The sequence below is a fragment of the Mirounga angustirostris genome, unplaced genomic scaffold, assembly GCF_029215605.1.
Source record: "Mirounga angustirostris isolate CCGP_5_RB_7025 unplaced genomic scaffold, mMirAng1.0.hap1 SCAF_4, whole genome shotgun sequence".
Classification (NCBI taxonomy): domain Eukaryota; kingdom Metazoa; phylum Chordata; class Mammalia; order Carnivora; family Phocidae; genus Mirounga; species Mirounga angustirostris.
Window position 1 is genome coordinate 57,306,921 of NW_026991712.1, and position 7,440 is coordinate 57,314,360.

At 35.1% G+C, this 7,440-nt stretch overlaps 1 pseudogene across 1 annotated transcript; it reads right to left on the reverse strand.

Annotated features, from left to right (window-relative positions):
- Nucleotides 1-6,038: 6,038 nt before the first annotated feature.
- Nucleotides 6,039-6,982, reverse strand: LOC123860532 (large ribosomal subunit protein eL6-like; annotated as a pseudogene). Its single transcript, XR_006794701.3, has one exon. The product of XR_006794701.3 is annotated as a large ribosomal subunit protein eL6-like (transcript).
- Nucleotides 6,983-7,440: the final 458 nt, after the last annotated feature.

Below are 7,440 nucleotides of genomic sequence, written 5' to 3' on the forward strand. Positions count from 1 at the left end.
CTTCTTTTCAAACGTAATCCATTCATAGGAAGAGATCAGAAACATTCTATTATGTCCCCTTTCAAATTTAATTTATTAGTCCAATTGGAATTGACTTTTATGTTATGTGTGAGGTGGGGTCCAGTTTTATCTTTTCCATATTAATTGCTAATTTTCCCAATACTTTTTGCCAGAGGACTAAGCTCCCTCTACTGATCGACAATGCTAAGCGAACAAGTTTCCATATATGTGTGCACAGGTTGTTTATAAGCTAAGCACTCTGTTCCAGCAATCTATTCCTGAACTAACACAGGTAATAATAATAATAGGTTTAAAATAGATCTTGATATCTGATAGGCCAAGAGGTGCTTCCTTGTACTACTTTTTCAGCAGTGAATTAGCAATTCCTGTCCTTTTGATCTACCATATGAATGTTAAAATGAGGTAGTTAGATTTCATGAAAAGTCTTGTTGAGACTTGATAGGAATTGCATTAAATCATGCAACAACTTGAGGAAAACGGTCATTTTAAAAATAGCGTCTTCTTATCTACAGTGTGATTCTCCATTTATTTGGATGTATTTTAATGTCTTTCAATATAATTTTATTTCCATAAAAAATTTGCATGATTTTCATTATTCTTACAAACCTTATAATTCATGTTGCTATTAAAACAGAACATTTTCCAAGTTAAAATATTAACCAAATATTAGTATTAATATATGGAATTGTACATGAATTTTGTTGGGGTGCTTGGGTGGGCTGGTTCATGATCTTAGGGGTCATTAGATTGAGCACCATGGAGACGTGACAGGCTCCACACTCAGCAGGGAGTCTGCCTGAAATTCTCTCTCTCTCCCTCTGACCCTCCCCTCCACTCATTCTCTCTCTCTAAAAAAAAATAAATAAATCTTTAAAAAAATGACTAATAATTTGTAGATTTTTTCCCTAAATGGGAAATCATGTCATCTACATAACAAATCAAAATTTGTTTATTTCCTCTCAAAGCTTAGTAACTTTCTTTCCTTCCCTTCCCTCCCTCCCTCTCTCTCACATTATCATTTCTGGAATATCTTATTGGTTATACAGGTCACGCTTACTCATTGGGAGAAGAGACTACACAAAGCCATGACTACCAGGAAACAAGGATCACTAGGGGGTCATCTCAGAAGCTGGCTACCACAGGGACCAACATTTTTTAGAATTTTCTTTATCTGTTATTTAAAAAGTAAACTTCTTGTATTTTTTTTGGTTATCAATTATTTGGTATATCTTTCCCAATTTTTATTTTCAACATTTTCTGTATTCTTCAGTTTAGGAGTTTTTCTATTAACAATAGAAACTGAGATTTGTTTTGTTTTGTTTTCTGTCCAATAATCTCTTTTAATTGGAAATTTTAATCCATCCATATTTATAATGATTACTGCTGTGTTTGGATTTGTTTCTATCATCTACTACTAACCTCTGTTCTTTGTTAACTTGTTTTTTGTCTTTCTTTGTTTTGATCAATGTTCAGTGATTTTGCTATAATATATTAAAGTGTTCTGTTGATTATACTATACTGTATTATTGGCTTGAGATTTGTTTTGCTTTGTGAATATGAAGATCGGTGTCTTTCATCAGTTCAAAATCTATTTCAGCCATCATCACTTTGAATATTGTCCCACCTCTATTTTCTCTCCTCCCTCTATCTGGCTGTCCAATTAGGTATATGTGACATTTTATCTTTTTATCCTCCACATCTCTTAAAGTCTCTTTCATATCTCCTAGCTGTCTCTCTGTTCTATATTCTCTGTATTTTCTTCAGATCTTTTATTTCAAAAAAATTCCCATTTCCGCTGTTTCCTCTGTTGTATAACCCATAAAATGAATTTCAACTATCATTTGTTATTTTTTTTTAATCTCTCAAACTACTGTTTGGTTCTTTTTTCAAATGTACACTTGCTTTCAGTCTTTTGTCAAAAAAATATTAAATGTAATTAATTTATATTTTATAAATGAAAGTTCCAGTAGTTACAATCTTTTTGGATTTGCTTCTTGTGTTTGTTTTTCCGAATAAATTTATGCTTTGTTCTACCTTATTTAGTGCTGATTTTTAATACGATCTCATGCCCTTTGAAATTTTATCTGCAAGAATTATTTAAGGCCTTGACTTAAGTGCTTTTCTTTTTGTGGGATTTTTGCTTGCTTCTGCAAAGTACTTGGGGAAATTATCAACCTTAAAACTGAAATTTATTTTTAGATGTGACTTTGAATTACATGAGGGTGAAGTTATGAATTTTCTTCAATTTTCCTTTGCTTACACTGCACACAGAACCAAGACCAAGAAAAGTAATTATTCTTACTCTCCTTTAAGAGCATATTCATCCTCTCTCTCCCACCTCTTTCATATCTGTTTTATTTGTTTAATTGAACTCACAATAAGAGTTGCTTCCAGAGATCCTATTTATACAGAGGGTTTTCCAGTATAATCTAACCAATTTTTGCCAGCCAAAGCTGTTTTTTGTTTATCAAAAATGTTCTCAAATCCTAAACTGTATACCAAGAGGAACTGCCAAATATCCCAGAAAAAAAGTCTGTTTCAGTGCCTGCTAACTTCTCTTGATTTGTGATTTCATGGTGTTCATGTATTCTTAAAATTCCCTTTACTTTCCCACCAACTCAGCTATATAATTAAATAATCTTTTTAAAAAAATAGATTTTTCAAAAACTATATTCTGTTGGCATTTTTTAGTTTTTACTAATGGGACGATTTCTTTAGATAGACAGTCCACCATATTGTCAGAAATTAAAAGGAAGAATGACTATGGGATTTCTGGTTTGAAGAAAACAATGAGATGTTATGATTCTAGCCTTAACGTCTTAGACTCAGGAAGGCCCTAATCAGCCTTCCCTATTCAAAGGGGACAGCACAGAGCTACTTTTCAAATCATTACACATATATGAAATGTCAAGATCTTCACTAATTCTGGAACAAGCCTAACACTAGACACCACTTGCTTCATTATTGAGAGAGGGTATTATTTTAACCATGGTAAGCAGCAAAGAACCAATAATCCTCCACTACATTAAATCAAAAGTCAGAGATTCCTAAGGTAGAAGGGAGAGGTGATGACTGGAAATTGAAATGCAAGAGAGAAAGAGACAAAAAGACTTCCTTTATATTCATATGTCTGTCTGTTGTCTAAAAAAGGAGGGAGAAAAAATTGGTCTTATACCATATTGAACATTCAGTTCAAGACATAATGCAAACTGTATAGAAATACACTTTTGAAAGATGGTCTAAATTAGATCAGTATCTGCACTCAGAGGTCTAATATGCACGCATTTAATATGTACAAATATGAACAGACAATGTAGAGTCTCTTTAACCTATGGTCTTCTTCCTCTATTCCCAATCTCAGTTAAGAGTACCACCAGCCATTCATTTAGGCAAGCTAGAAACTTAGACATCATTCTTGAGGTATCTCTTACTCTCTCCCCAAATCTACTTCATTACCAAATCCCCTACACTTTGTCTTCAAAAATTTTTCTGAAATCATTCTATATTTTCTCATCCCCTCTACCAGTACCTTCATCCAAGCTTTCATAATGTGTTACCTGGACTACTAAAATAGTCACTCCTCCGGTCTCCCCATATCTACCTTTGTCCCTACCCAGCTGCAGCCAGAGTGATATATTCAAAATGTAAATCTGTTCGCATCATCTCCCTACTTCAAACATCTCTATAGTTTCTCATCACTCGGGAAAAGACAAAAGTCTTAATATTAACTACCAGATCCATGTTTTGATCCCACCTACCTCTCGAATAATATTCTTCCCAATACTCTTTTCTCTCTTTGCACCAATACACTGTCCTTCTTTCTTTTCTTCATATTCACAGTGCTCCTTCCTGCACCACAAAGCCTAGATCAGTTTCCCTGTAAGAAATACTCTTACCTTTCTTCTTTCTTCTCCAAGTTAGTTTCCACTCATTATTTAGATATTAGCTCAATTCCCACTTTCTCAGTGAAACTCCTTCTGCACTTCCTTGATTAGATCGTATCACCTACTGCAAAGCCTTATGGAACCACGTACTTCTCATTCAATAAGCCTAGAGTAATTGCAATTATTGAATTAATCTCTACCTTTACTCTAGCTGAAAGCTCCATGAATACAAGGATATTACCTAACATACTCATGCCTCTAAGAAGCAGTTTATTTCGTTAAATTGTAAAATATATCAGAAAAGGAAGCATCTATATAATGTACTTGTACAGGTTAAATATTAATAATAAATGAAACACTGAATAACATTACCCAAGTAAAGAAAGAGCACATTGAGAGCCTGTGGAAGTCTCATTGTGCCTTTCTACAATCATACATCCACTTGCCAGGTATATGCCCAGATAATTAAGCATTAACATGAAATTTTGATCATTATTCCCACTCTTCCCTTCACAGAATATTATTAAGTGCATTAATATTTACATATTATGTAAAAAAGTGTTCAGATTTTCTAGTTCTTGAAAATATATAAAAGAAATCATACTCAAAATATTCTTCTTTGATTTGCTTCTTTCACTCAATGATATGTGTCTGAGATTCAACCACGTTGATGGCATACCTCAGGTTCATTCATTCTTACTCCCATATAATGTCCTATTGTGTGAGTGGAAAGCAATGTCTTATTTTTGTTCTAGTGATAGACCTTGGGATAGTTTGTTGACTTCTGCTACTAGGTATTGCTGTACATGACTCCTCACACATACGTGCAAGTGCTTGGCTAAGGTATACAGCTAGGAAAAGAACTGCTGGCTTAAAGTGCTACCCAAACTTTCAGAGATCATTTAAATTAATAAACTGTGAATTATATTTTTTGCTATACATATGTATTTATTGAAGTATTATATAAATTTTCTTCATTCTCTACATTTTTTTCAATATACCTGTTACCTAAATCAAAGGATATGCTTTTTAAAAAATTTACCTATTTCATTAATATATTCATTCATTCAACAAATACTTATTGAGACACTCACTATGTGTCAGTTACTATACTAGATGCCACAGTATTCTTAATTTTTTTATAGTTATTCCAACAGTTAGAGTCTGGATGCTTGTTAGATGCTCAACACCACAGCCTACTCACCGTCTTCAGAAGGTAAGGTTCATTCTGATACCAAGAACTACAGTGAGAGCATGAGTGAAAATACACCTGCAAAGAGCCAGTATGGGGGATGTTGTCATTTGTTGCTAAAACTGTCCTAAAGAAATCATGTATTATTGCTTCACTTCCAATGTAATAGCAGTATCTTTAAACATTACCTCCCAAACTTCTTTTTTTCCAAAAGTAAAGTCACTTACATAACAATATGGAACAGAACACACAAATTTAAAATGTTTAAATCTGATGTTTGTCTTGCTTTTAAAATAAATCATTCTATTTCTCTCCCACCTCATCATGACCTCCAGGCCTGGAACTGGCTTTACATGATGGAGTTTTAACAGGTAACTATTACTCCTGAGGACTAAAATAAACATTAACATAGTTTGATCAGTGGCAGGGAGTTTCACGGTACTTAGCCAATCATTATCACTTCCCAACTACTCTTTTCACTTTAAACCCTTTTATCTTCCAATAAATAAGAATTGCAATAATGGAAACATTGTCTGGTCTGCAGTTCAATGATATAATTAAGCTTCAACACGGGGCTATAATTTGGGTGTCCCAGAGAGAAGATATTTATTGCCAACACACCCTAACAAATATAAAAGCTGCTTAATGACTATGCATGAAAGCCAGTGTTAAAGGAATTTTTGTGCTTACTTCCTGGTTGAGAGGTATAAGAGAAGATATAAAAGAATCATCCGATTTATTTAGAGAAATTTTTCCCATAATATGAGCAGAAGATCTAATTTATAAGAATAGCTTAAATTCTTTAAAACTCGTTGTTTTCATAACCTTACTTAAATAAAAAGCATGTTTTCAAAATCATATTCACTATCACACAGTAAAGCTCAGGATTTGTGTGTGTGGTGTTTGTATGTGCTGTGCTTACCTAAACTATTTACATGATCTTTTTTTTTTTAATGGATCAGTTATTTAATTATATTCTTTGTAAGAAATTTAGAACACCAATTTGTGAGGGTAAACTCCATTTGTGAGAGAAAACACAGAGCGGAGGTAGCCCTGAAGCTGAGGAACAGCTTTGATCTTTGGCAGAATTTGCGAGTCCACAGCTTTCTGATCAACCTTGCGCTGCTCTGTAATCTCGTATTTCTCTTTCTCGGTGTGGAAGATCTCACCCTCCTGGTGTCTGGGCTTGCGCAGCTTCTTCTTCTTGAAGTAAGCATCAGCGAGATGTTTGGGGATTTTCACACTGCTGATATCAATTTTGGTAGAAGGAGCAATGACGAATTTCTGGTGTGTTCTACGCAGAGTTACTCGATTGAGGGACAGAGGTCCGGTCACAAGTAGCAAGCCACTGCTCAGTTGCTTCAGGAAAACTACCCTCTGCCTCTGTGGTGCCCAGTGAGGATGATCAAAATGGTCCCAGGAGTGATACTAGCTCGCAGCTTTCCCACGTGCTGACTGAAAGGGTTTTTGCCGTGGCTCAACAGCTTTCGAGGCACATCTTCAGTAGGGTAATACCTAGGCATTTTGCAAAGTTTAACCACTCGGGTACCACCGTTCTTGTCACCACCAACTGGTTTTGTGACAGTAGCAAGAACTTTCTCCTTCTTCTTCTTTTCAACCCTGGATTTAGCTGCCGAATACTTCCTCTTGTACATGGCCTTTCTGGAATACATAGCCAATCGGGAATATCTGCCAATTCCTCTGACAAGGACAGGGTTTCGGCTGCAGTGGGCTTCCCCTTCTTTGGCGTTTTAGCCTTGGGGTTACCCTTCTTAGCCTTGCCACCGGCATCAGCCTTCTTAGCTTCAGGTTTCTTCTCTTTAGCATCCGGCTTCTCAGCTTTTTCGCCTGCCATCTTGCAAGATGGGAAAGAGAACTAAGGTCCCCTACATGAACTCTATCTTAAACACAGTGCAAGGGTATGGTTTCATGAGGTTCATTAACATAAACACATACCTACCTGTCAGTTGGTAGTGTGTAATCAGTACTTACTAAATGTGAGGTGATACACATGAGCAAATTCCATGAAAAGTAGAAGTAAAAGGTGTCTACAGCCAAAGCAGTAACAATAGTTGTATGGCAATTACATCTCAATTTAGAAAATAGTTTCCACTATTTTTATTGTTATAAGAGAAGTTTAACAGTTTAGGAATATATTTATGGGGACTAATACTTACATAGCTCCATGTATGATAAATTTGTACAGAAAGAAAGGGGATCATCTAAGGCAGATGTAACTTGTTAGGTTTTGCCACGAATGAAACACAGTTTCTAAATACAACTTTGTTACTGCTTTCCTAAACTATTTAGTCTCTCCCCTTTTGTTTGAGGAGTATAATATTC